This window comes from Petromyzon marinus, chromosome 43, assembly GCF_048934315.1.
Source record: "Petromyzon marinus isolate PM22_M1 ecotype Great Lakes invasive population chromosome 43, UKy_Petmar_22M1.pri1.0, whole genome shotgun sequence".
Lineage (NCBI taxonomy): Eukaryota > Metazoa > Chordata > Hyperoartia > Petromyzontiformes > Petromyzontidae > Petromyzon > Petromyzon marinus.
In genome coordinates, this window is record NC_133709.1 from 11,049,746 (window position 1) to 11,055,864 (window position 6,119).

Here is a 6,119-nt window from a genome sequence, read left to right on the forward strand (position 1 = left end):
GTATAAATACAATAACACTGTGTGATGTTAGTATAAATACAATAACCTTGTGTGATGTTAGTATAAATACAATAACCTTGTGTGATGTTAGTATAAATACAATAACACTTTGTGATGTTAGTATAAATACAATAACCTTGTGTGATGTTAGTATAAATACAATAACACTGTGTGATGTTAGTATAAATACAATAACACTGTGTGATGTTAGTATAAATACAATAACCTTGTGTGATGTTAGTATAAATACAATAACCTTGTGTGATGTTAGTATAAATACAATAACACTTTGTGATGTTAGTATAAATACAATAACCTTGTGTGATGTTAGTATAAATACAATAACACTGTGTGATGTTAGTATAAATACAATAACCCTGAGTGATGTTAGTATAAATACAATAACCCTGTGTGATGTTAGTATAAATATAATAACACTGTGATGTTAGTATAAATACAATAACACTGTGTGATGTTAGTATAAATACAATGACACTGTGTGATGTTAGTATAAATACAATAACACTGTGTGATGTTAGTATAAATACAATAACACTGTGTGATGTTAGTATAAATACAATACCACTATGTGTTGTTAGTATAAATACAATAACACCGTGTGATGTTAGTATAAATACAATAACACTGTGTGATGTTAGTATAAATACAATAACACTGTGATGTTAGTATAAATACAATAACACTATGTGTTGTTAGTATAAATACAATAACACTGTGTGATGTTAGTATAAATACAATAACACTGTGTGATGTTAGTATAAATACAATAACACTGTGTGATGTTAGTATAAATACAATAACACTGTGTGATGTTAGTATAAATACAATAACACTGTGATGTTAGTAAAGAATACAATAACACTGTGATGTTAGTAAAGAATACAATAACACTGTGTGATGTTAGTATAAATACAATAACACTGTGTGATGTTAGTATAAATACAAGAACCCTGCACTATGTTAGTATAAATACAATAACATTGTGTGATGTTAGTATAAATACAATAACACTGCGTGATGTTAGTATAAATACAATAACACTGTGTGATGTTAGTATAAATACAATAACCCTGTGTGATGTTAGTATAAACACAATAACCCTGTGTGATGTTAGTATAAATACAATAACACTGTGTGATGTTAGTATAAATACAGTAACACTGTGTGATGTTAGTATAAATACAATAACCCTGCACTATGTTAGTATAAATACAATAACCCTGTGTGATGTTAGTATAAATACAATAACACTGTGTGATGTTAGTATAAATACAATAACACTGTGTGATGTTAGTATAAATACAATAACCCTGTGTGATGTTAGTATGAATACAATAACCCTGTGTGATGTTAGTATAAATACAATAACACTGAGTGATGTTAGTATAAATACAATAACACTGTGTGATGTTAGTATAAATACAATAACACTGTGTGATGTTAGTATAAATACAATAACACTGTGTGATGTTAGTATAAATACAATAACACTGTGTGATGTTAGTATAAATACAATAACCCTGTGTGATGTTAGTATAAATACAATAACCCTGTGTGATGTTAGTATAAATACAATAACACTCTGTGATGTTAGTATATAATACAATAACCCTGTGTGATGTTAGTATAAATACAATAACCCTGTGTGATGTTAGTATAAATACAATAACACTGTGTGATGTTAGTATATAATACAATAACCCTGTGTGATGTTAGTATAAATACAATAACACTGTGTGATGTTAGTATAAATACAATAACACTGTGTGATGTTAGTATAAACACAATAACCCTGTGTGATGTTAGTATAAATACAATAACCCTGTGTGATGTTAGTATAAATACAATAACCCTGTGTGATGTTAGTATAAATACAATAACACTGTGTGATGTTAGTATAAATACAATAACACTGTGTAATGTTAGTATAAACACAATAACCCTGTGTGATGTTAGTATAAATACAAGAACACTGTGTGATGTTAGTATAAATACAATAACACTGTGTGATGTTAGTATAAATACAATAACACTGTGTGATGTTAGTATAAATACAATAACACTGTGTGATGTTAGTATAAATACAATAACACTGTGTGATGTTAGTATAAATACAATAACACTGTGTGATGTTAGTATAAATACAATAACACTGTGTGATGTTAGTATAAATACAATAACCCTGTGTGATGTTAGTATAAATACAAGAACACTGTGTGATGTTAGTATAAATACAATAACACTGTGTGATGTTAGTATAAATACAATAACACTGTGTGATGTTAGTATAAATACAATAACCCTGTGTGATGTTAGTATAAATACAATAACCCTGTGTGATGTTAGTATAAATACAATAACACTGTGTGATGTTAGTATAAATACAATAACCCTGTGTGATGTTCGTATAAATACAATAACACTGTGTGATGTTAGTATAAACACAATAACCCTGTGTGATGTTAGTATAAATACAAGAACACTGTGTGATGTTAGTATAAATACAATAACCCTGTGTGATGTTAGTATAAATACAATAACACTGTGTGATGTTAGTATAAATACAATAACCCTGTGTGATGTTAGTATAAATACAGTAACCCTGTGTGATGTTAGTATAAACACAATAACCCTATGTGATGTTAGTATAAATACAATAACACTGTGTGATGTTAGTATAAATACAATAACACTGTGTGATGTTAGTATAAATACAATAACCCTGTGTGATGTTAGTATAAATACAATAACCCTGTGTGATGTTAGTATAAATACAAAAACACTGTGTGATGTTAGTATAAATACAATAACACTGTGTGATGTTAGTATAAATACAATAACCCTGTGTGATGTTAGTATAAATACAATAACCCTGTGTGATGTTAGTATAAATACAATAACACTGTGTGATGTTAGTATAAATACAATAACACTGTGTGATGTTAGTATAAATACAATAACACTGTGTGATGTTAGTATAAATACAAGAACCCTGCACTATGTTAGTATAAATACAATAACATTGTGTGATGTTAGTATAAATACAATAACACTGCGTGATGTTAGTATAAATACAATAACACTGTGTGATGTTAGTATAAATACAATAACCCTGTGTGATGTTAGTATAAACACAATAACCCTGTGTGATGTTAGTATAAATACAATAACACTGTGTGATGTTAGTATAAATACAGTAACACTGTGTGATGTTAGTATAAATACAATAACCCTGCACTATGTTAGTATAAATACAATAACCCTGTGTGATGTTAGTATAAATACAATAACACTGTGTGATGTTAGTATAAATACAATAACACTGTGTGATGTTAGTATAAATACAATAACCCTGTGTGATGTTAGTATGAATACAATAACCCTGTGTGATGTTAGTATAAATACAATAACACTGAGTGATGTTAGTATAAATACAATAACACTGTGTGATGTTAGTATAAATACAATAACACTGTGTGATGTTAGTATAAATACAATAACACTGTGTGATGTTAGTATAAATACAATAACACTGTGTGATGTTAGTATAAATACAATAACCCTGTGTGATGTTAGTATAAATACAATAACCCTGTGTGATGTTAGTATAAATACAATAACACTGTGTGATGTTAGTATATAATACAATAACCCTGTGTGATGTTAGTATAAATACAATAACCCTGTGTGATGTTAGTATAAATACAATAACACTGTGTGATGTTAGTATATAATACAATAACCCTGTGTGATGTTAGTATAAATACAATAACACTGTGTGATGTTAGTATAAATACAATAACACTGTGTGATGTTAGTATAAACACAATAACCCTGTGTGATGTTAGTATAAATACAATAACCCTGTGTGATGTTAGTATAAATACAATAACCCTGTGTGATGTTAGTATAAATACAATAACACTGTGTGATGTTAGTATAAATACAATAACACTGTGTAATGTTAGTATAAACACAATAACCCTGTGTGATGTTAGTATAAATACAAGAACACTGTGTGATGTTAGTATAAATACAATAACACTGTGTGATGTTAGTATAAATACAATAACACTGTGTGATGTTAGTATAAATACAATAACACTGTGTGATGTTAGTATAAATACAATAACACTGTGTGATGTTAGTATAAATACAATAACACTGTGTGATGTTAGTATAAATACAATAACACTGTGTGATGTTAGTATAAATACAATAACACTGTGTGATGTTAGTATAAATACAATAACCCTGGTGATGTTAGTAAAATACAATAATCCCCTGTGTGATGTTAGTATAAATACAAGAACAACTGTGTGATGTTAGTTAAATACAATAAACACTGTGTGATGATAGTATAAATACAATAACACTGTGTGAGGTAGTATAAATACAATACACTGTGTGATGTTAGTATAAATACAATAACCCTGTGTGATGTTAGTATAAATACAATAACACTGTGTGATGTAAGTATAAATACAATAACCCTGTGTGATGTTAGTATAAATACAATAACACTGTGTGATGTTAGTATAAATACAATAACCCTGTGTGATGTTAGTATAAATACAAGAAACCTGTGTGATGTTAGTATAAATACAATAACACTGTGTGATGTTAGTATAAATACAATAACCCTGTGTGATGTTAGTATAAATACAATAACCCTGTGTGATGTTAGTATAAATACAAGTAACCCTGTGTGATGTTAGTATAAATACAATAACACTGTGTGATGTTAGTATAAACACAATAACCCTGTGTGATGTTAGTATAAATACATAACACTGTGTGATGTTAGTATAAATACAATAACCCTGTGTGATGTTAGTATAAATACAATAACACTGTGTGATGTTAGTATAAATACAATAAACACTGTGTGATGTTAGTATAAATACAATACCACTGTGTGATGTTAGTATAAATACAATAACCCTGTGTGATGTTAGTATAAATACAATAACACTGTGTGATGTTAGTATAAATACAATAACCCTGTGTGATGTTAGTATAAATACAATAACACTCTGTGATGTTAGTATAAATACAATACCACTGTGTGATGTTAGTATAAATACAATAACACTGCGCTATGTTAGTATAAATACAATAACACTGTGTGATGTTAGTATAAATACAATAACACTGAGTGATGTTAGTATAAATACATTAACACTGTGTGATGTTAGTATAAATACAATAACCCTGTGTGATGTTAGTATAAATACAATAACACTGTGTGATGTTAGTATAAATACAATAACCTTGTGTGATGTTAGTATAAATACAATAACCTTGTGTGATGTTAGTATAAATACAATAACACTTTGTGATGTTAGTATACATACAATAACCTTGTGTGATGTTAGTATAAATACAATAACACTGTGTGATGTTAGTATAAATACAATAACACTGTGTGATGTTAGTATAAATACAATAACCTTGTGTGATGTTAGTATAAATACAATAACCTTGTGTGATGTTAGTATAAATACAATAACACTTTGTGATGTTAGTATAAATACAATAACCTTGTGTGATGTTAGTATAAATACAATAACACTGTGTGATGTTAGTATAAATACAACAACCCTGAGTGATGTTAGTATAAATACAATAACCCTGTGTGATGTTAGTATAAATATAATAACACTGTGATGTTAGTATAAATACAATAACACTGTGTGATGTTAGTATAAATACAATGACACTGTGTGATGTTAGTATAAATACAATAACACTGTGTGATGTTAGTATAAATACAATAACACTGTGTGATGTTAGTATAAATACAATACCACTATGTGTTGTTAGTATAAATACAATAACACTGTGTGATGTTAGTATAAATACAATAACACTGTGTGATGTTAGTATAAATACAATACCACTGTGTGATGTTAGTATAAATACAATACCACTGTGTGATGTTAGTATAAATACAATAACCCTGTGTGATGTTAGTCTAAATACAATAACACTGTGTGATGTTAGTATAAATACAATAACACTGTGTGATGTTAGTATAAATACAATAACACTGTGTGATGTTAGTATAAATACAATAACACTCTGTGATGTTAGTA